Source organism: Rhinopithecus roxellana, chromosome 16, assembly GCF_007565055.1.
Source record: "Rhinopithecus roxellana isolate Shanxi Qingling chromosome 16, ASM756505v1, whole genome shotgun sequence".
Taxonomy (NCBI): Eukaryota; Metazoa; Chordata; class Mammalia; order Primates; family Cercopithecidae; genus Rhinopithecus; species Rhinopithecus roxellana.
The window spans coordinates 43,007,288-43,031,622 of record NC_044564.1 but is presented as its reverse complement, the minus strand read 5'-3'; the positions used below and the strand labels follow the sequence as shown (position 1 = coordinate 43,031,622).

At 44.1% G+C, this 24,335-nt stretch overlaps 1 protein-coding gene across 5 annotated transcripts in view; it reads left to right on the top strand.

The window, feature by feature from the left end:
- GCNT1 (glucosaminyl (N-acetyl) transferase 1) overlaps positions 1–24,335 on the top strand; it is a 78,540-nt gene that overhangs the window by 6,258 nt on the left and 47,947 nt on the right. The window contains exons 1-2 of one of the 5 annotated variants that reach the window (XM_030920183.1): positions 11,414–11,608; positions 12,364–12,481. The exons of 2 other annotated variants lie outside the window; for them this stretch is intronic. The gene's annotated coding sequence lies outside the window, so the exon portion shown is untranslated. Of the gene's footprint in view, positions 1–11,380; positions 11,609–12,363; positions 12,482–24,335 lie in introns of those variants that run through there. 2 more of the 5 variants (XR_004054044.1, XM_010388720.2) reach the window with 2 other exon arrangements.

Genomic DNA, 24,335 nt, shown 5'->3' with positions numbered 1-24,335 from the left:
GTTATTCCATTGTATGAATATGATATGCTGCAATTTGTTGATCCATTCAGACAGGTACTTCTTTTAACTTGTTTTTGCTGGTAAATACCCTGATGGGCATCTGCTCACTGTACATGTTATTTTCTTTTGGACAGAAATGCTAAATTTACTATTATTTGTTCATTTATTTTATGTTTTTCCAAAATGGAAACATCTTTCTGAAACAATGGAAAAAGGATCAGAATATGCTACCCCAGGCCGTGCATGGTGGCAGGGCCTGTAATCCCAGCACTTTGGGAGACTGAAGTGGGAAGATCCCTTGAGGCCAGGCATTTGAGACCAGCCTGGGCAATAAAGCAAGACCCTGTCTCTACCAAAAACAAAATAAAATAAATTAGTGGGGCGGGGTAGTGTGTACCTGTCATCCTAGCTACTTGGTTCAAGACCACAGTAAGGTGTGATCACACTACTACACTCCAGCCTGGGCAACAACAAACAAGACCCTGTCTCTCTAGAAAACAACAACAATGAAAAGCAAATAAAATGATAAAAGTAAAAGTAAAAAAGAATATGCCACCTCAAAACATGACATATTGGCATAAGGATTATTTTGAAATAAAGGCAAATGAGACACAGCAGACACAAGCAAAACTCTTTGCCCTCTCTCTTTCTACCTACAAACAGAGCCTAATTTCCCTTTGCAAAGGTGATGCCCTCTCCCATATGAGAATAAGGTGAACAATTAATCTGCATAACATACCTCACTAAACAAGCCTTAATTACCATACCTTTCCCAGTTACCTTCCCACAATTTATCCCCACCAGAGAAGGCCAGCCTCTCCCCATTTCCTTGTCTAGTAGCTTCCCACACTTTATCGCCCTGAGTTAAAATGGTGTATAAGCTCCTGGGTCTAAGCACCTCTTTGGGATTTTCACTTTTTTTCTGTGAAGGTTACATATGCAAACAAAATAAACCTTTTCTTTTTTGTTTGTTTTGTTTTGTTTTTGAGATAGAGTCTCTGTCGCCCAGGCTGGAGCGCAATGGTACGATCTTGGCTCACTGCAACCTCTGCCTCCTGGGCTCAAGTGACTCTTGTGCCTCAGCCTCCCAAGTAGCTGGAATTACAGGCGCACACCACCATGCCCAGCTAAATTTTTGTATTTTTTGTAAACACAAGTTATCTCCATTTTGGCCAGGCTGGTCTCAAACTCCTAACCTCAAGTGATCCGCTGGCCTCAGCCTCCCAAAGTGCTGGGATTACAGGTGTAAGCCACCACACCCAGCCAAAAGAAACCTTTTCTGCTATTAATCTGCCTTTTGACAGTTTAATTCACAGGCCCTGGCTACTGAACCTAACATGCTAGAGGAAAGATGCTTTTTCCTCTCTGACAAATGATAGTTGTAAAAGCATGTATATATGTACATTTTTCTTTTCTTTCTTTCTTTCCTTTTTTTTTTTTTTTTTTTGAGACAGTTTTGCTCTGTCAGCCAGGCTGGAATGCAGTAGCGTAATCTTGGCTCACTGCAACCTCCGCCTCCCGTGTTGAAGTGATTCTCCTGCCTCAGCCTCCCGAGTAGCTGGGCTTACAGACTCAGGCCACCACACCAGGCTAATTTTTGTATTTTTAGTAGAGATGGGGTTTCACCACATTGGCCAGGCTGGTCTCCAACTCCTGACCTCAAGGGATCCACTCACCTTGGTCTCCCAAAGTGTTGAGATTACAGGGGTGAACCACTGTACCTGGCCTATTTTTCTTTATTTAAACATTTAAGAAGTAGAATGTAAACATTCCTGGAGAGGACTGCATATCCATTATTTATTCATATCTTTCACCACTGGAGATAATACATATATTGATTTTGCTTACTTTTTTTGAACAAATTCTATGACAATATAGTATAGTATCCCTCATCATTTTTTATAGCTTCATGACAGTCGCAAAACATAATTATTTCTCTATCAATGAACGCTGTTTTAAATTTTTTTAATGAAAATTAGCATTGTCTATAGCATACTTTCCAGGTTATAAACTCTAACCTTGTCCAATTGTCTTTGAGATATTCACTACTTTTTTTTTTTTTTTTTGAGACAAGAGTTTTGCTCTTGTTGCCCAGACTGGAGTTCAATGGCGCGATTTCGGCTCACCACAACCTCTGCCTCCTGATTTCAAGTGTTTCTCCTGCCTCAGCCTCCTGAGTAACTAAAATTACAGCCATGTGCCACCACACCCGGCTAATTTTTTTGTATTTTTGGTAGAGACGGAGTTTCTCCATATTGGTCAGGCTGGTCTTGAACTCCCAACCTCAGGTGATCCGCCCACCTCAGCCTCCCAAAGTGCTGGGATTACAGGTGTGAGCCACCATGCCCAGCCCTATTCGCCACTTTTTATAAATTATATGTAACTGACAGTGTGTAAATTCTGTCCTGTCTGGCAATAATTTAACTGGTTCCCACTATCCCCACCCTATGAAAATACCAGTTTTGTTTCCATTTGCAATTCATCTTAACATTCCTTTACTCCAGATAAATCTGTGCTTTTTGACTTTTCCTTTGAAATAGTTATAACATATGCCTGATTCCCTCACATCATATGCGTAAATTCCTTAACAGATGTGCACTTTTATATTTGTATGAGTCACGACCTTATCTTTTTCTGAAAAGTATTTTGTAACAACCCTCACGTTGTTTCCAGTCTTTCGATTCTGAAATCTTTGTGTATTTGTAAAATTTCCTACATAGGATAAATTCCTAGATGAATAGTTGTTAATAAGTATTCATGTTGTCCAAATGCCTTCTAGAAAGTTTGTAGAGATCTCTATGACAGAGGGCAGCATAGCAGTCTGTATTCCTACACCTTCGTCTATATTGTGTTTATCAATCTTTTTCAGCTTTGCCAATCTGACAGGTAAAAAGTGATTTGTAGTTTTAATTTGCATTTCTTCAATTCCTATTGAAATTGAGCATCTTTTCACGTGGATTTCTTCTTTAGTGAAGTATCTTATCATGCCCTTGCCCGTTTTTCACCTTGTGCATATTTTTATGTAAAAACCTTTTATTTGAAAAATTAACTTTTGCTTACATGCTATTGCATATGTTTTCTAGTTTGTTTGACTTTTAACTTTGCTTATGACATATTTTGTTATGCATACATTTAACACTTTAATGTATTAAGTTAACTATATCAAACTATTTTGTGTGTGATTTTAGCTTTGTTGCCATTCTGAGAAATGCTGCCTGCTCTTAAAAGAGATCAACCTGTTTCTTTTTAAAAACATTGAAGAACTTACATGTATGGGTTTTAGAAACATATTTCAGGCTTTACTCTACCTGGAATTTGCATACTCAGGAGCCACACTTTTATTTTTTTCCTGGACGGTATATTTATGATTGAATTTGCTTTCTCCGTCTTCATGCTTTGGAAGTCATACCTTACTCTTTTATGTCTTCCTCGTGTTCCTTTCAATGTAATTTGATTAAATTTCTAAAACAATTCGAAACTAATTTTGTAAGCATTTGTCAAAATAAACAAATCTGGATTTGGGCAAGGGGAGACTATTCAAAAGGGTTATTGAAAGAAGAGGATGGGTGGCTATCACAAAAGGATGAGGAGAGCTCTTTAGCCAGTGCTATTTTTCAGGAAAACAAGTCTCTGGCAAAGATCAGCACTGTTGACCTTCCTTTTGTTAATGATAAATGAACATTATTCACCACTGAGCAATTCAGATGCAATCCTAAGCCTCCTGCATGGGGTGAGTCAGGGACTAAGAAACAGTCTCCTGGGGACTCTGGTTGGTGTCGTTCTGACAAAACCAGCTGAAGCATCTGTTGAGAGGTGATGGCAAAGATCAGTTGTTTAAGGGTCAGGTATCTTAAAATGAGGAATGCCTACCATTAAAAACAGAAATATTAATGAAAAGGTTTAATATTAAAGGCCCAAGAAATATTAATCTTGGCATCTACAAGCCAAGGAGAGAGGCCTCAGAAGAAACCCAACTCGGCTGACACTCAATTTTGGACTTCCAGGCTCCAGAATTGTGAGAAAACAAAATTCTGTTGTTTGAAGTACCAGTCCATGGTACTTTGTTATGACATACTAGCGAAGTAATATACCTACCGAGAAAACTATGAAGCAGACAATTAGCTGACTGTATACACCAGCATATTGTAGCAGACTAGTCAAGCTTAAGGTTATATAACTTGTGACCTTTTAATAGCCATATACTCCTTATAGTACAACTTTTCTTTTCTTTCTTTCTTTCTTTCTTTCTTTTTTTTTTTTTTTTTTTTTTTTTTTGTTGTTGTTGTTGTTGTTGTTTTGAGATGGAGTCTCACTCTGTCACCCAGGCTGGAATGCAATGATGTGATCTCGGCTCACTGCAACCTCTGCCTCCTGGGTTCAAGTGATTCTCCTGCCTCAGCCTCCTGAGTAACTGGGATTACAGACCCCTGCCACTACACCCAGCTAATTTTTGTATTTTTAGTAGAGATGGGGTTTCACCATGTTGGTCAGGCTGGTCTCAAACTCCTGACCTCAGGTGATCCACCCACCTTGGCCTCCTAAAGTGCTGGGATTACAGGCGTGAGCCACCATGCCTGGCCAGTACAACTTTTCAATGTGGCAAGAATGAACACATCATTAGCAGACCAAAATATATTTAGCCTCCCTGTACTAAAAAAAATTTATGTAAGCTTTAAATTATGCTCCACTCTTCTATCTTACTTAGAAATGATCTAGGTACTTATATTAGACCATTCTTGCATTGCTATAAAGAACTACCTGAGACTGGGTAATTTATAAAGAAAAGAGGTTTAATTGGTTCACAGTTCTGTACGCTGTACAGAAAGCATGGCTTGGGGAGGCCTCAGGAAACTCACAATCATGGCGCAAGTTGAAGGGGAAGCAGGTACATCTTATACGGCTGGAGCAGGGGGAGGAGAGGCAGGGAGGAGGTGCCACATACTTTTGAACAACCAGATCTCGTGAGAACTCTATCACAAGACAGCACCAGGGGGATGGTGCTAAAACATTAGAAACCACCTCCATGATTCAATTACACTCCGTCAGGCCCCGCCTCCAACACTGGGGACTACAATTTGATACGAGATTTGAGTAGGGACACCGATCGAAACCATATCACCCCCGAAGTGGGAAAGTCTCCCTACCCAGCTAGTTTCCCCTTCAGCCAGACCAGCTGTACCCTACTTAATCCTCAATCTAAGGAGCTTTACCTCCCTGCCAGCCCACAGAACTATTTGAACAAGCCAATTACATCCTCCCATGGAACAAAAGGTTACCTCACTCTTGTGCCATTACTACAAAGCCTGCCTCACCCAGCCCCTGCTGCTTCAGTCTACTTTCAAATGCAATTCCCGTGTGGTTCTGCCTGGCATGCAATAACCTCCCCATCCCTTGGCTGTGAGTATGTAACTGAAAAAACTGTAGCCAATCTCATCTGTCCAGTATTGGGTGCCATCTGTTCAGCCATCTCATACTATTTAGTGCAGAAGATCCCTCCTTCACCAATGGTGTGAAGAGAAGGTGGTCAGAACAGAAGGGAAGCCTAAATCTTGAGTGACCATGAGTTGAGGAGCTGGAGTGGGAAGGAAAAGGTCTGTAGGAATGGGTAGAGGGGTGAAGGAGGTAGACAGATTAAAGAATGCAAGGCAACAAAAGAGAAGGTTTAAAGTGGTAAAAACGGAGGGATGAGGATGATGGGAAGGGAGCAGTCTTAGATGAGCTGGTTTAGGGAGATCTCATGTTTCCCAAAGAGGCCTTTGAGGCTCTAGGTTACCTTTAGTAAATTTTGCCATTTTTGAGGCTATTAAACTGAATTAGTGCCATAGTGGCATACACTCAGTGGGGGAAGAGGAGGGCATCTGATAGAGTGAGAGTTACCCTGGCATTAGTGGATAGTTAGCCCAAAGAAAAAAATCTTTAAAGGAGCCAAGAAAAAGTCTCAGTTGATTAATTCCCTCGAACAATCCCCAGGTCGAGGAGCTGAAAAAGCACAGAAGTCTCACAGGAGGGCCAAAGCATCTCTTTGCCTAAAACAATCAAAGTAACCTTTTACCGTTCTTCAACAGACAAGATGGCCTGAGTGCTAGTTCAAGACTTGAATGCACCCAAGAGTCCTCAAGTCCTGAACATGGCACCTTTACCTGGATGGGGCTTGTGGAGGTCCCTAGGTGAGTTCCAGTCTTGAGCTGGATCACAGCAACGAGAACTGTCAAATAAAAACCAAATCCAGACCTAGGTAAGGAGAGACTTTATTTAAAAGGAGTATTGCAACCTAAGAAGAGAATGTTACAATAGGGGAGGGACAGCATTCTAATAGAATGCTTCAACTATAAGATCTGCAAGTTTTTGAAAGGTAAGGCGGAAAAGGGCTTTTTTTTTTTGTTTTTACTGGGACTAGTAAACAATGTTAAAAAGAACCAGTATTGGCTGGGTGCGGTGGCTTACGCCTGTAATCCCAGCACTCTGAGAGGCTGAGGTGGGAAGATCACTTGAGGTCAGGAATTCGAGACCAGCCTGACCAACATGGTGAAAACTTGTCTCTACTAAAAATACAAAATTAGCTGGGCATGGTGGCGCATGCCTGTAATCCCAGCTACTTCGGAGGCTGAGGCAGAAGAATCGCTTAAACCTGGGAGGCGGAGGTTGCAGTGAGCCGAGATTGTGCCATTGCACTCCAGCCTGGGCAACAAGAGCAAAACTCCATCTCAAAAAAGAAAAAAAAAAAAAAAGAAGAAGAACCAGTATCAGGGAGTGGGATGAGCAGGTGGCCTGATCAGGCAATTGATCAGGACATAGTTTCTTTGTGGTCAGCTGGGAAGGGGCCTCTTGGGAGGGGATGTGATATGGTTTGACTGTGTTCCCACCCAAACCCCACCCAAATCTCATCTTGAACTCTAATCCCCATAATCCGCACGTGGCGAGAGAGGGGCTTGGTGGAGGTGATTGGATCGTGGGGGTGGTTTCCCCAATGTTGTTTTTGTGATAGTGAGTGAGTTCTCAGGAGATCTGATGGTCTTATAAGGCTGTTTTCCCTGCTCTTGCTTGCTCTCTCTCACCTGCCACCATGTAAGATGTGCCTCTTCCCCTTCTGTCATGATTATAAGTTTCCTGAGGCCCCCCAGCCATACAAAACTGTGAGTCAATTAAACCTCTTTTCTTTTTTTTTTCTTTTCTTTGTTAGACAGAGTCTCACTCTGTCACCAGGCTGGAGTACAGTGGCATGATTTCAGCTCACTGCAACCTCCGCCTCCTGGGTTCAAGCGACTCTCCTACCTCAGCCTCCTGAGTAGCTGAGATTACAGGCACGCACCATCACGCCTGGCTAATTTTTGTATTTTTAGTAGAGACAGCGTTTCACTATGTTGGTCAGGCTGGTCTTGAACTCCTAACCTCGTGATCTGCCCGCCTCAGCCTACCAAAGTGCTGAGATTACAGGTGTGAGCCACCGCACCCAGCCTTTAAACCTCTTTTCTTTATAAATTACCCAGTCTCAGAAATGTCTTTACAGCAACGTGAAAGCAGACTAATACAGGACATTAAGGGGCTTATTCCCAATTCCAGTGCTGGTTTAGGCTGAGACTAGATTAAAGGGCAAAGACCTGGTGGAAGGAGAAAAGCCTGACTGAAGTTTGATCAAGTAAGGTATTTGCCCAGATTGATCAGTAGGGGCAAATGGTTCAGCTAACCATTTATAAGATGAGAATGGAAATTTGGAGGGCATGTCTATGGCCTTGTCGTAGGTGTGAAAGGATGTTATCCATGATGCTTACCTAAGTCATTTGGGGAAAGGTGGTTCTATGTAGTTAGTGGTTTCTCAGAAAATAAAAGGAGGAGAGGATCTTCACTGTTCTCCAGTAACACAAAGTATAGGTCAAGCAACACCATCCCCTTATTTTTTTTTTAATGTATTCTTATTTATTTATTTATTTTTGAGATGGAGCCTTGCTCTGTCGCCCAGGCTGGAGTGCAGTGGCATGATCTTGGCTCACTGCAACCTCCACCTCCCGGATTCAACTGATTCTCGTGCCTCAGCCTCCCCAGTAGCTAGGATTACAGGTGTGCGCCACCGCACTCACCTAATTTTTATATTTTTAGTAGATGGGGTTTCACCATGTTGGCCAGGCTGGTCTGGAACTCCTTACCTCAAGTGATCTGCCTGCCTCGGCCTCCCAAACTGCTGGGATTACAGGCATGAGCCACCATGCCCGGCCTCTGTCCCGTTATTTGATTGTACTTGTAACTATAGTTTTATTATGACATTTTAAGAATATATTGCTATTGTATTCATCATTACTATGACAGCTGTGTTTATCAGACACTTTCCCACATCTATAGTATTAGGAGAGTTGGATATTTGTGATCATGAGTTTGCTCCTTGTGCTGGTTATTGAAGTATGTCTTAAGAGTTCAGACTCAAGCTTCTATCCTCTGCTCTGTGAGCCAGGGCTGAGACTTAGCAAATCACATTTCCTATAAGGTTTTGCTTATAAGGGGTGCTTGAGGAGAGGGACTTGCTACTTTATAGCTGCTTACTGTTCCTGTCCTGTTACCAAGCAATGGCTCTTCTCCCTGGCTGCAGCAGCAGCTGGTTCCAGTTTCTTAGATTTGTTTGTTTGTTTGTTTGTTTTAATCCACCCTGTCCCATCCAGCCTCAATGTTTACCTTCAGAGATAAGAGCATCAGCTAAGTACCACCCCCTCCTTTGAGGTCTGACTCCCAGCCAACCAGGGGTCCTCTCCTGGCTCTTAGGTTCTAATAACCCCAACACTTCCCCTCTACCCAGCTCTGTGCATGGCAGCTGCTTCCTGCAGTTACTCTCTCTCTGTTACCGCAATGTTTTTACCTTGCCAGTCTTCATGACCTTAAATTCTCTGTAAAAATAATTGCTGTGATTTCTGTTTTCTGACTGGGCCCTGACTGATACACCCCTAAGCATTCCAGAAATACCTTCTAAACTACTTGTATAGATTTATGGGTGTATGTTATTGCAGGAATTAAAAATAAGTGGGCTGGGCAAGGTGGCTCACACCTGTAATCCCAGCACTTTGGGAGACTGAGGTGGGTGGATTGCTTGAGCCTGGGAGTTCAAAACCAGCCCGGGCAACATGGCGAAACCCCATCTCTACAAAAAATACCAAAAAATTAGCTGGGCGTGGTGGCACACATCTGTAGTCCCAGCTACTTGGGAGGCTCAGGTGGGAGAATTACCTGAGCAGGGGTAAGTTGAGGCTGCAGTGAGCTGTGATTGCACCACTGTGCTCCAGCCTGAGTAACAGAGTGAGATCCTGTCACGCACACACACATACACAAAATGGATTACACTTATGGTATACAGGCAGTATCCAACTGACAAACAAGATATATTCTAAAAGTTAATTCATAAATCTATTGCTTGGCCACCCCCCCTGGCTAATTTATCTATTTTTATTTTGTAGAGGTGAGGTCTGGCTGTGCTGCCCAGGCTGATCTCAAACTCCCAGGCTCAAGGGATATTCACACCTTGACTTCCTAAAGTGTTGAAATTACAAGCGTGAGCCATTGCAAACGGCCGGCTATACTTTAATTAATTTATTTATTTTTGAGATGGAGCCTTGCTTTGTCGCCCAGGCCAGACTGTAGTGGCATGATCTCGGCTCACTGCAACCTCTACCTCCCGGGTTCAAGCAATTCTTATGCCTCAGCCTTCCGAGTCGCTGGGATTACAGGCACATGCTGGCTAATTTTTGTATTTTTAGTAGAGACAGGGTTTTGGTATGTTGACCAGGCGGGTCTCGAACTCCTGACCTCAGGTGATCTACCCACTTCGGCCTCCCAAAGTGCTGGAATTACAGGCAGGAGCCACTGCACCTGGCCCCAGCTATACTTTAACTTATGTTTAGCAATTAATATGTCAGTATTTTAACTTACAAACGACTCAGACATTTAATGAATATCTATTACTTAATTTAATATGTTCGAGATTTCAAGTTACCAAAAAGGATTCTTAAAACTGTTTTTAAGTAGACAAATTTTATAAAACATCATTTTTTAAGTTTATTTATAAACTTTTATTCCATTTACATTTACCTAATTCACTTGCTCTTAACAATTATGCTTGAATTGCTCGTGAAAAATTTCATGAGACATTAAACAAAGCTAGCCATTGAAGGAGTTCAGGAGATTTCCCCAAAACCATTTGCTCTCCCCTAAATTGTCTCTCCCCAGTGAAGAGGGTACACAAGCTCCTAAAATTTCAGTTTTTGTTGGGGGAGGCAGAGGGAATATTAATTTTTCTTTCTTGTGCTATCCCCTACAAGAAATCTGTGTACTTTTTCTCTTGTTAATCTACCTGCTGTCAATTTATTTCACAGACTTAGTTATCCAACCCTCAGAGAGTAGAGGGGAAGTCTTTCTTCCTCTACACCATCATCTTATGTTAATTTTTGTTGACAGATTAGGCAGGTATCAAACATATCACAGTCTAACGGCCTCCAAGTTAGCTTTTTTTTTTTTTTTTTGACACGGAGTTTTGCTCTGTCGCCCAGGCTGGTGTGCAGTGGCAGGATCTCGGCTCGCTGCAAGCTCCGCCTCCCGGGTTCACGCCATTCTCCTGCCTCAGCCTCTTGAGTAGCTGGGACTACAGGCGCCCGCCACCACGCCCGGCTAAGTTGTTGTATTTTTAGTAGAGATGGGGTTTCACCGTGTTAGCCAGGATGGCCTCGATCTCCTAACTTCCTGATCCGCCCGCCTCGGCCTCCCAAAGTGCTGGGATTACAGGCGTGAGCCACCGCGCCAGGCCAGAATTTTGTTTTATAACAACATGGAAACAAATTTAAGACCTCGTTCTGTTTTCTAGGAGCTAAAAATCCAACGAAAGAAGACACAGCTACAATATTCCTCTTGTTACAAAGAGAACTGTGGCAACTTTTATAACTGACACACAGCTCTGTGCTATAAGGGCGGGGAAGGTTTTTTCCTACTTTCCACAGCACGGTGGATTGTTCCACAGTTTAATTTGATCTTAATTTTTATGTGGAAATACACATGAATGTAATGAGTTCTTAAACGCTAAATTTAGGAAGCAAGGTTCATTGGGGAAAGAAAAGAAACACCTACATGGTTATCTCTAAACTACATATCAAGAACCTTGGAATTTAATTATATTGTTTTTCTAGAACATATTTTCATGTTTAAAATCAGAAAAGGCAGCATTTCTCGAGTTTCCTGCTTTCGAGGAAGGGAGGCATAAAATGTTTAAAAAGACGCCGCTCACACACATAGCTCTAAGAATCAGAGCACAGTGAGGAAGACAGCGAGGAAGCACTGCGACCGCAGCGCTACTCCAAGACTACGTCAGTGCCCAGAGGGCGCCCTCGCCTCGAGGCGGGAACTGAGAGTCCGCAGCAAGTCTCCAGCCCCGCGCCCGCGCAGGTGGGCGAGGCGGGGACGTGGTGGGCGGGGCCTAGAAAGGCGGGGCCTTTGGGGGCGGCGGCCCCGGGGCGGGCCCCGCCGGTGCAAGGGCTGCCGGCACAGCTCCGAAGCGTCTAGAGCGCGGCGCGGGGCAGGATCTTGGTGGACCAGGAGCAGCAGCGCATCCTCCTGCGACTCCGGGGCCAGACGCCCACTCCAGGTAACCGACTCCCCATCTTGTTCCCCTGCTCGGCCGCCCAGCGGTGGGGGAGGGCAGAGAAGGATGAGTGGGAGGAAGCCGGCTCTCAGCCAGTACCCCTTGGCCCCGGGCGGGCTGGGCTCTGCCGCGCAGGAGGAAGCAGAACCGGGGTGCGCCCGGTACCGGGATGGAGCGGCGCGTCCTCCTTCCACCCTCATTTTACGTCCGCTCAGTGGGGCTGGGACGCCGGTGCCCCGTGTCCCCCGAAAGTCACTTTCTGGCCTCTTGACCCTGGTCCCTGTAGCTTAGACGTCGGAGGGGTTGGCTGCGGGCGTAGATAGGCAGGGAACGAAAAGACTCGCTGCCATCCCTTGGGTGCCAGGGGCTTAACTTCATTTAACTTCATTGAATCCTAACCCCAGCCCGGCTAAGAGGCATGTTCACCCCTACTTTACTGATAAAGAGGCCAACGCTAGGATAATAAATGACACGCCCTAGAGCAAACTATTACTAGTAGAAAAGGAGACGTTAGTTTAGGGGCTCCGAAGCCTCTCTCCTTTCTTGCTCCTCGCTTTCTTTCTTCTCGCGGCAGTCTAGGAAACTCGCGCGCACGGTCTATTACGAAAACAAGTGATTCGTCTTAAACGCATTTTACCCCCTCCTAGGTTTCTCTTTTCTCTTCTTTTAAAGTATCTCAGGCAGATTCCTCCAAGTTTTGGTTATTAGGTTTCTGAAATGCAAGAAGCCCTTGCTCACTGCTTCTTTTCTCCTGGCAGCGCTTTCTGCGCAGCACAGGCACCCTTGCCTGTCACGCCTCCCTCTCCTCTTCCCGTCTCCCAGCGTGGATGAGGGCGCTTGCAGATCCCGGCTGGGGCACTGGCCACCTAGGCCGAGGTAGGTTCTGTAGGCATCTGGCATGCTGTAGATGCATATAAACGTTGCCCTGTACGCCCTTTGCCTTGTTATTTCTTTCCGCAGAAAAGAGAGTCGGTTTTTTACACATAATGGGGCAAGAGGCCAGTTGGGAGGATATATGGTGTTCAAAGAAAGCCATGGTGCCTTGAGATAAGAATGCGGCCACAGCTTTTTGTGGGCTGAATTTGATGGGTGGGAGGTGAGAGACATGGTCTGGAAGTTGTCTCTTCGTCTGGCATTCTGCCCCCCTTCCAGAGCTGTTCTGAAAGACCAGTTTGTTTTATAGAGGGGGATAGGAGGGGTTAATAGTTTTTAAAGATCAGTGTAAATTACCTGCTAGGAGCTTAGGCAATTCCAGGCAGGCCCCCCTGCTGGAGGCTTTGGTAACAGATTTCAGTTCTGGCACGGAGGAAAACTCAGACTGTGTAGATACCTGCTTTTCCTTAAAGGAATTTTTTTCGGGCCTTTAAAATGATACTTTCGGGAAACTGATTTCTTAGAAATGGCAAACTCCTTTAATTTTAAATACAATATGCCAAACTGTGAATTTACTTTTAAAAAGTGTTTTATTGGCCGAGAGGTTGATATTTTTCCCATTTCATGATGAGGGTTTGACTGCCACCTCCTCTGCCCGTCCTTCAGCTTGGCCCTGTAAAGGACCTCCTTAGCCTTGGCCCCAAGTTTGTACTAGATTCTATCCTTCACTAATTATAGTTCATTCTTGATTAATGATAGCAATACTTCCACTCACTTTTTAAGGAGTTACTCCTTTTCCATTTGTAATTGAATTGCTTAACAGTAAGAAAAACGTTTTTCCCTAAAACTAGGATCACAAAATCCACTTTATCCATGTGGACTAAACAGGTAATGCACGAGAGTGCTTGAGTGAGCCCACGTGGCTGCAGAGGAACCTGCTAAATCTGGGTGGATAGTGACCATTTCCACCCAGTATCCATGCAGGAATTCCCATGCAGCCATGCAATGTAGGCAGCTCTTCCTTTTTTTTTTTTTTTCATGAATAGCTGAGAACTTGTACTTAAAAATAAAAAATGTAAAGCCTGATTTTAAATATTGGCTCATATTGTTTCCTTTTTAAAACACAGAGAGGGCCGGGCGCAGTGGCTCAAACCTATAATCCCAGCACTTTGGGAGGCTGAGGAGGGTGGATCACGAGGTCAGGAGTTCAAGACCAGCCTGGCCAAGATGGTGAGACCGTGTCTCTACTAAAAATTCAAAAATTAGCTGAGTATGGTGTCCGGGCACCTGTAATCCCAGCTACTCAGGAGGCTGAAACAGAGAATTGTTTGAACCCGGGAGGTGGAGGTTGCAGTGAGCCAAGATTGCGCCACTGCACTCCAGCCTGGGTGACAGAGCGAGACTCTGTCTCAAAAGAAAAAAACAAACAAACAAAAAAAAAAAAACCACACACAAAGAGGCTGAGCATGGTGGCTCATACCTGTAATCCCAGCATTTTGGGAGGCCAAGGCAGGCGGATCACTTGAGGTCAGGAGTTCGAGACCGGCCTGACCTACATGGCAAAACCCCATCTCTACAAAAACAAAAATCAGCCAGGTGTGGTGGTGGGCGCCTGTAATCCCAGCTACTTAGGAGGCTGAGGGAGGATAATCGCTTGAACCCGGGAGGTGGACGTTGGGATGAGCAGGGATTGTGCCACTACACTCAAGCCTGGACGACAGAGTGAAACTCCATCTTAAAACAAAAAACCCATGAAGAATAAAATCAAACTTGTTTCATGCATCATCTGTTTGCAAAGCTCTGCCTTAAAAACTGCTAATGTACACGGTGATTATATTCGCTGATGAATGGAAAATTCTGAACTGTGATGTAGATATTATATATTTTTCATGAAATGAAAGTGATAGAAAACAAATTACTACTGGAAATGATCGATGGTCAAATTCTGTTTTCTATGAAGTGTGTGGTATTTCAGCTATACTGTATATATATATTTTTTTATAGAGCCAACCAAGGACTCTTGTCACATTTTTATTTATTCTAATGAGAAATGTATTCATGGTTCCAGGTCAGTATGTCAAATGTCTAACTCCCTGTCTTAAAAAGGGAGTTCCCAAATGACTGTTCATATAACCAGATGTGTTTCTTGTGGAGACTGTCTGTATTCTTGGCTTTGTCACTGGATTCATGGCTTAGTGCTGTCACGTTTCCTCTCTGAGGCAAATGCCATGTATTAGTTTAAACCAGCCTTTCTCAATTGTGACACTTTTGACATTTTTGGCCAGATAAGTTTTGTTGTGGGGGCTGTCCTGTGCATCGCAGATGTTTAGCAGCGTCTCTGGCCTCTACCTATTAAATAAATGCCAGTGCACCCTCCCTGCAGTTAAACGACCCCAAATGTCTCCAGACATAGGCAAATGTTCCCTGGAGAACAAAGTCATTTTTGGTTGAGGAACAAAATGAACCTATATTTAAGATGGTCTAAACGTTTCTGAGATGGTCTAAACATTTATAAGCTTAACAATTAACTTCAAACTCTTCATGACTAGAGAAGCTATTTGTAGATTTAAACGTCTGACATTTTGAAACGTCTTTATCATAAAGATAACTAAATCAATGTTCTTTGTGAATGGCCAATGTGTCCTGCCGGTTTCTTTTCTTTTTTTTTTTTTTCTTTTTCTTCTTTTTCCTATTCTGAGAAGCATGCCCTGCCAGTTTCCATCTCCAAAGAAATTTCAAGTGTTCAGTGCATTTGTTAAATTTCATAAAGTTTAAAAAGTTGGAAATCAACCAGGAATTCTACGGTAGTTTTAGGTAGAATTTAGTTTTAAGAAAAATTAACCTCTTTTTAGCTAACAGCAACAAAACGAAGACTGCTGTGTATTTCTGTAATCTGAAAAATCTCAACTTTCTCAAAGGGAGCGCTACATAATGTATGGTATAACTTATATCAGAAGAAAACATGTCCTAGAAAGGTAACCCTCTTTATTAGGACTTACATGTGCTCAGGGAGGTTGAAAACAGCCTTGATTATGGAGGATGCCTCCTTAGCTGGGGATTAGCTATCCACTGGTCCCTTCCAGAAATCAAACTCATTTGTAAAACTCAGGACTAGCTACATAATTTGTGGGGCCCCTTGTTAAAAAAATTAAGAATTTGAACATGGTGACCACAGAGCATTAAACCAAGCACAGGGTCCAGTGTGACTGCATTGGTTGCCCACCCGTGAGCTGGCCCTGGTGAAACTATTTAGAGCTTACAGTAGGGTTGTGATCACAAATGCAAATCTAAACCGTGAAATGTTAACTGCTGCCACTAGGCACCTGGAGTTCCTGCTTCCTTGATTGTTCTTCTGTTTCCAATGAGGAATCTGCATGTATTTGGTCATCAATGCAATAACGTTACTAAGAAATCCTCCCGTGATTGATTTTTCCTTTGCTAAAGAGGTAGCCAAATTTTTGTTCAGTAGAGTCATGGGTATTGGAGCAACCTATTTATTCAGGCATTCATTGAACAACTATTTACTGAACATCTGTTAGATGCCTGGCATTGCTCGCTCCTGGGCCACAAGTGTGAACGAGATGGAGGGTCCCTGCTTTTATGAGCTTATGAGCTTATGAGACACACACATAGCCATACCGGCTCAGGCTATCACAATCCTAAGGGGTACTTAGGAAAGCACAGGGTCTTAGGGGAGCATGTGACCCTGAGACCTAACCTGGTTTAGGGGAGAGAGACTGTTCAGGGAAGGCCTGCTTAAAAAATGATATTTAAAATAAGGCCTGGGGGCAGGCATGGTGGCTCATACCTGTAATCCTAGCACTTTGGGAAGCTGAGATGGGAGAATCACTTGAGGCCAGGAGTTCGAGACCAGCCAGGTCAACATAGCGAGACTCCCATCTCTTTTTTTTTTTTTGTAAGAAATAAAGAATTTTTTAAAAGGCTGAAAGATTAGTAGGAGTTAGTGAAGTACATTAGGGGATAAACTTACAGGCTGAAAGAGTTGAGATCAAGAGGAAAATATATCTGGGGATGAGGCCTCTTGGGTCATTTTTAGGATTTTGGACGTTAATGTCAGCAGAGTGGAAACCCACTTTTGTTTGTTTGTTTGTTTCAGACAGGGTCTCACTCTGTTGCCCAGGTTGGAATGCAGTGGCACGATCTTGGCTCACTGCAGCCTCTGCCTCCCAGGCTGAGCTGATCCTCCCACCTCAGCCTCCTGAGTAGCTGAGACTACAGGCACACGCCACCATACCTGGGTAATTTTTGTATTTTTAGTGGAGATGGGATTTTGCCATGTTGCCCAGGCTGGTCTCCAACTCCTGGGCTCAAGTGATCTGCCCACCTTGGCCTCCCAGAGTGCTGGGATTACAGGTGTAAGCCAGCACCCCGGCCACTAAAGTGTTTTTGATTTGAGGTTTTTTTTTTTTTTTTTTTTTTTTTTTTTTTTTTTTCTGAGGCGGAGTCTCGCTCTGTCGCCCGGGCTGGAGTGCAGTGGCCCGATCTCAGCTCACTGCAAGCTCCGCCTCCCGGGTTTACGCCATTCTCCTGCCTCAGCCTCCCGAGTAGCTGGGACTACAGGCGCCCGCCACCTCGCCCGGCTAGTTTTTGTATTTTTAGTAGAGACGGGGTTTCACCGTGTTAGCCAGGATGGTCTCGATCTCCTGACCTCGTGATCCGCCCGTCTCGGCCTCCCAAAGTGCTGGGATTACAGGCTTGAGCCACCGCACCCGGCCGAGGTTTTTTTTTTGTTGTTGTTGAAGACAGTGTCTCACTTTGTTGTCCAGGTTGGAGTGCGGTGGCTATTCACAGCTGTGATCATAGCACGCTTCAGTTGAACTCCTAGGCTCAAGTGATCCTCCCACTTCAGCCTCTCAAGTAGTTGAGACTACAGGCATGGGCTACCATATCTGACTAGAAGTAATTTTATTTTAGACCCAGCAAGCCCTGATTCCTTTATGTTTTCTCTAGATTCTACTAAAAGAATTGAATATACTTTAGTTCATCTCTCTCACATTTTCTCAAAGGCAGGTACTAGGCCGGGTAGCACTTCCTGCATTCTTCCCGGAAATGTTGTTAGGCAGATCCCTGATATGGTGTAATATCCTCTCAAATTTGCATGTTAGGGCAGGCAGTAGTGTTGCCCACATTCCTCCAGTTCATTTTCTCCAATTTCCAATGAGATTTTTTTTTGTTTTTGAGACAGTCTTGCTATGTTGCTCGGACTGGAGTGCAGTGGCTATTCACAGGAGCAATCATAGCACACTGCCGTCAAACTCCTGGGCTCAAGTGATCCTCCTGCCTCAGCCTCCCTCGTAGCTGCGACTACAGGCAGGCACTGCTGTGCCTGACTCTGATTTGAGTTCTGTTTTGTTTTGTTTTGTTTTAAGACGGAGTCTTGCACTGTCACCCAGACTGGAGTGCAGTGGCGCAATCTCGGCTCACTGCAACCTCTGCCCCAAGTAGCTGGAATTAAAGATGCGCGTCACCACACCCAGATAATTTTTGTATTTTTAGTAGAGGCGGGGTTTCAGCATATTGGCCAGGCTGGTCTTGAACTCCTGACCTCAAGAGATCCTCTCGCCTCAGCCTCCCAAAGTCCTGGGATTACAGGTGTGAGCCGCCGTGCCTGGCCTAATTTGAGTTTGTAAAATGACTGCTGTTGCTGTGTAGAGAATAGTTTAGAGAGGTAGGTCCTGCTGGCACGTATGGTGTCTTTGTGCAAACGCAAGAAAGGCTTCTATTCTGTGTGGACCAGTTAGAAAAAATGCAGCACTGTGTCCCAGCTGGGCCAGGTCAAAAGGCTTTAGCCCCCTGAGCCAGACTTGTGCAGGCACAGCCTGTGCGATCATGTGGCCACCCTGGGGAGGAGGAGGGTGGATGTGAACAAACAGTGCTTTTGCAGTCACCCAGGGATGGTGTAGCAGCACTGGATAAAGCTTAATGACAGGGAGGGATTGAGATGGAGTGAGATTGGGTTTGTAGTTAAAATCAGCAAGAAGGTGGTGATTATTTGGATATGGTTGATGGAGAGGGAGGTAACAAGGTTGATTCAAAACTTTCTGGCATAAACAACTGAGTAGGATGGGATGGTGGAACCATTATGATGATTGAGAACACCGGAGGAGGAGCGGGTTGGCACGAGGTGTGGGAGGGAAGATAATGCCTTTTTGGATGTGTGCTTTGTTTGTGAGACATCCAAGTAAAGATGAGGAGTAGACAGTTGCTACTCCTGAAAGAGATCTGCGGTGGAGATACATGTTTAGGAGCTGTTGCATGTAAGTAATTACTGCATAAAAAGCACTCATCCAAAGAGGGTGTAGAAGGAGAAGAGAAAAGGGCTGGACCCATAGAGTTTGATCACTGTATTTGGTGGAAGAAGAGAGGCCTGTTAAGGGTACTGAGAAGTGTGATATTCATGCGGGGCAGGGAGGAAGTGAAGGGTCTGTGATGTTTTTGTTTTGTTTTGTTTCAGATTGAGATGGGAGAAATTTAAACATGCTCTAATGCTACTGGGATTTTGTTTGTTTGTTTTGTTTTTGGCAGGATCTCTCTCTGTTGCCCAGGCTGGAGTGCAGTGGCACAATCTTAGCTCACTGCAACCTCCACCCCCTGGGGCTCATGCTGTCCTCCCACCTCAGCCTTCAAGTAGCACCAAGGGTGCACAGCACTATGCCTGGCTAATTTTTGTATTTTTTTTCTAGAGACAGGTCTCACCGTCTGTGTTGTCCAGGCTGGTCTCAAATTCCTGAGCTAAAGCAATCTGCCCACCTTGGCTTCCCAAAGTGTGGGATTATAGGCATGATCCACTGTGTCTGGCCACTACTGGGAATTTTCTGGTAGAGAGGAAGAGCCTAAAGATGCAGGAGGGTGAAATAAATGATAGGACCAGTTTTCAGAGAAGGTGAGAACACAGTGCAGAAATTGTTCTTTGATGGAAGGAGGGAGGGAGAGGATGGATAAAGATGCTTTAGATTTTGGGACCAGGGTTGTGAGGACTTTTTTCTGAAGGAAGTGGAAAAACTATTGGCTGAGTTTGGGGTGTGTCTGTGTGTGCAGGCAGATATTTCTTCAACCAGCATTTAGTAAGCATTTTCTAGTGCCAAGCTTTGTGTTTGGCTCCCTGGAAAGTATTATGAATGATGATCACCTTGAAGCTAGGTCCTGTCTGTTCACCTGAAATAGCCTTGCACCGCTTTTTCTACAAATTGCTTCCTACCTTTGACCTTACACACTTGATAACTAAAGGCAGTAAATGCTCAGCTGAACCTTTTTTTTTTTTTTTTTTTTTTTTTTTGAGACGGAGTCTTGCTCTGTCATCCAGGCCGGAGTGCAGTGGCGTGATCTCGGCTCACTGCAAGCTCTGCCTCCCAGGTTCACGTCATTCTTCTGCCTCAGCCGCCTGAGTAGCTGGGACTATAGGTGCCCGCCACCACGCCTGGCTAATTTTTTGTATTTTTAGTAGAGACGGGGTTTCACTGTGTTAGCCAGAATGGTCTCGATCTCCTGACCTCATGATCCACCTGCCTCGGCCTCCCAAAGTGCTGGGATTACAGGCGTGAGCCACCGCCTCAGCTGATCTTCTGATGGGCATCAAAGCCACTAGGGGTGACGGTCCTGGAGGGGAGGGAGCTTTTCAAGCCCCTTCCACACCATGCAGCTTCATGTCCCACGTCATGGTTCTCAGTGTTGGCTATACACTAGGAACACCTGTGGAGCTTTTAAAAAAATCTGACACCCAGGTCAAACTCTATACCAATTCCATCAAATATGTGGTAGGGGGACTCAGTTATTGATCCTTTTTGAAAGCTCCCTTGTGGTTCCAGTGTACAAACCAGATTGAGAGCTACTTGCCTGTTGAGTGGCCCTGAGTCTAGTTAAAGCCACTTGCTGTGTTGAGCTCCAGCCCCTGCTGCCTGGAGTTTACAGCATTTGTCAGTTGTGTGGGACAGAAAATAAGGCTAAGACCAATTGTGTAGGACAGAAAACAAGGTTGAGATCATATTGGTATCCAGAGCAGGAAGCGAATGACAGTCCTTTGAGGGTGTTGAAAGGAAGTGTAAGAACTTCTATTTATAATTTTATATGCATTTAAGGTCAGGAGTGCTAGTGGTCCCTCCTTCAGTATTTTTTTTTTTTTTTTTTTGAGACAGTCTTGCTCTGTTGCCCAGGCTAGAGTGCAGTGGCACAGTCTCAGCTCACTGCAACCTCCGCTTCCCCGGTTCAAGCGATTGTCCTGTTTCAGCCTCCTGAGTATCTGGGATTACAGGCACGTGCCACTGTGCCTGGCTAATTTTTGTATTTTTAGTCGAGACAGGGTTTCACCATGTTGACCAGGCTGGTTTTGAACTCCTCACCTCAGGTGATCCGCCTGCCTGGGCCTCCCGAAGTGCTGGGATTACAGGTGTGAGCCACCGTGTGTGGATCCTCCTTCAGTCCTGTGTCCTGTATGGTGAATGCGGTTCCTTAATCTAAGGTGGATAGGAGGCAGGGATTCCTTGCCTAGCTGGAGCCCTGCTCACCTGGCCATCAAGCATACTGTGAGATGTTGCAAGTTAGGAGCTATAGGGTGTCATCGAGTTGTTTAACTTTAGAAACACAAAGGCTTTAAATTAGAGCATCTCTCAACCTAGACTTGTCCCTGAGCGGGTGATAGGTGTACTGAGATACTGCATTTCTCTCAGCCCTCTCCCTTCAGCCAAGACAGCTGAAACTGAAGTTCAGTGCTTGCCTTTTGGTATATATGTCATGGCATGAGAAAGAATCATTGCTTTAGTCTGTAGAAGCTTTGTCATCCTTTGCCATGCCCTGGGGAGGGAGCAGGGCCATCCTTTGCACCCATCAGAGCATTCCTAGTTCTCTTGTTGCCAGATGTGTAAGAGTGGTTGAGCTTACGGGTGTCTGCATCTCTCTTTAGCAGAAATATGGGGTTTCAAATGTGTTGCCTCTTTCCAACTTTGCTATGCCTATCAGTAGTCAGATATTTTGGGGAGAAGGGAAAAATCTAAGGTAAACGTGAGGGTCTTACAGTGAATTACTTTTCAAAATAAATTTCTGCTACCAGGGGGCATTTGGGAAGTGGCTGTGTGGAGATGTGTTCATTGTAATGGGAACATATTGCCAAAAAATATTGTACATTTGTGAGTTACCAAAGCTCTCAAAGGAAAAAAAAAATTAAAAACTGGGAAATAGAATTGTGTAACTACTTTAAGTGAAAAGTATCAATGAGTTTTTAATCCATTTGTTAATTTTATAGGGCACCTGCAGACTATTTTTATTAGTCTTTACAATTGATTGAAACCCACTGGGTGAATTTCACCAAAAACCTATGTGATTGGTGGACGGAGGAAACTAAGTGTCAAGATTTAGGTAGCAGAGCCAGGAGTGCACTACTGTAATTGAATAGGTTTTATTGCATCTTCCAAGTTTTTGTATTATGATACATGTAATTTATTAGTACAGTAGTGAGAGACAGGACTAGCTGGATTTTCTAGGCCCACTAAGAATCCCTAAGCCTAGCTGGGAAGGTGACCACATCCATCTTTAAACACGGGGCTTGCAACTTAGCTCACACCCGACCAATCAGGTAGGAAAGAGAGCTCACTAAAATGCTAATTAGGCAAAAACAGGAGGTAAAGAAATAGCCAGTCATCTATCGCCTGAGAGCACAGCAGGAGGGACAGTGATCGGGATATAAACCCAGGCATTCGAGCCGGGTACCCTCTTTGGGTCCCCTCCCTTTGTGTGGGAGCTCTGTTTTCACTCTATTATATCTTGCAACTGCACTCTCTTCTGGTCCGTGTTACGGTTTGAGCTGAACTTTCGCTCACCATCCACCACTGCTGTTTGCTGCCATCGCAGACCCGCTGCTGACTTCCATCCTTCCGCATCCGGCAGGGTGTCTGCTGTGCTCCTGATCCAGTGAGGCACCCATTGCCACTCCTAATTGGCCTAAAGCTTGCCATTGTTCCTGCACAGCTAAGTGCCTGGGTTCGTCCTAATTGAGCAGAACATTAGTCACTGGGTTCCACAGTTCTCTTCCATGACCCACAGCTTCCAATAGAGCTATAACACTCACCACATGGCCCAAGATTCCATTCCTTGGAATCCGTGAGGCCAAGAACCCCAGGTCAGAGAACACAAGACTTGCCGCCATTTTGGAAGCAGCACGCCACCATCTTGGGAGCTCTGGGAGCAAGGACCCCCCGGTAACAGTAGTATACACATATAATTTTTAAATAAACATATTAAGGGTACTCTTAGGGTCTATACTAAGAAATTTTACATGCTTGTCATGAAAAACTTTGAATCAAAGTCCTGGGTGTGTGTATATGACTTTGACTCTAAGTCAAGTGTAAATGTAACTATATAGATATGCCATGTATATAATGTAAATGAAATATATACATATATTTATATAGTAGTCTGAGAACTCGCTGGCTGGTGAACTTTAAAACAGCCTCTTTCTCATGATATACCACTCCAGTTTATCCAGTGGAAAAGAAAATTACTGCTGGATTAAAAGTAAGTGCTCAGGCTGGGTGTGGTAGCTCATGCCCATAATTTCAGCACTCTGGGAGGCCAAGGCAGGCAGATCGCTTGAGCCCGGGAGTTCGAGACCAGCCTGGGCAACATGGTAAAACTCCATCTCTACAAAAAAATACAGAAATTAGCTGGGTGTGGTGGTGTGTGTCTGTAGTCCCAGCTACTCAGAAGGCTGAGGTGGGAGGACTGCTTGAGCCCAGGAGTCGAGGCTGTGGTGAACCGTGATTGGGCCACTACATTGAAGCCTGGGTGACAGAGTGAGACCCTGTCTCAAAAAAAAGAAAAAGTGCTCAAACTAAAGAGTGATAAATACGTTGTATACATGTCTTGTTTCTCTTGAAATGTGTACATTTTATCATTCTATAATGTATACATATATCAAAATATCACATTATACCCCATAAATATACACAATTATTATTCGTCAGTTAAAAATTAATTTTTTTTTAAAGAAGCCACTTAATGTAGAATTTGCAGTAGTCTTCTGGTTAGTGCAGGATTCAGCAGGGGTCAGGTAAGAATTTCCTGAAATCAGCAGCAGGACCCAGGAATGTGCTTAGGACACTATCCCAGACTTTGGGGCTGGACAGGCTTGTTTGTCCTTTTCATGTAAATGCAGAACTTGCCTCTGAAATATCCCTAATCCTTTCATATAGGTGGAGCCTCCTGATCTCATCCGTTGTCTACACATTTCTCATATCTGTTATGCTAACTAACGCAGTCCTTGCATTCACCTAGGAGGATCTGGTTCTCACACTACTTATGCTAATTAACAAAACCTCTGGTTTGCAATTAAGAAGCCTGAAGCACATGCAATATCTGCTGCTGGAGTATGGCCATCCCAGGAATGTGCTCCTGCCTAGGGCGCTTAACTTCCACAAACCCCAGGGTATAGATAAAAACCCATGCATGTATGTCTCACTGCTATGCAGAAGTGTTTTTCAAGTCAGTAATAGACAACCCACCAATTTTGTTGTTGATTACTTGTGTCAGAAAACTTATGGGTTCCCTGAAAATGAGAGGCATGGCTATAAAAATACAGGATTTAAAAAAAAAAAATGTATAAGTGGAAATTAGTACCTTTAACACAAGTGTTTTCCAAAGACATTTCTGACCATTTTGAGGCATGTCCTCTGTGCTGTATTCTCCTGTTAGGAAAGAGACCAGTTTTTGATGGTAGATATGATTTTGCAGCATATCAGAAGTTAGCACTATGAGGTAGATTGGTCATGCTCAGTAATATTATTTTGGGTCAAAATAAGATGAAAAAATTTTTTTTTCTTTTTTTTTTGAGACCGGTCTCACTTTGTTG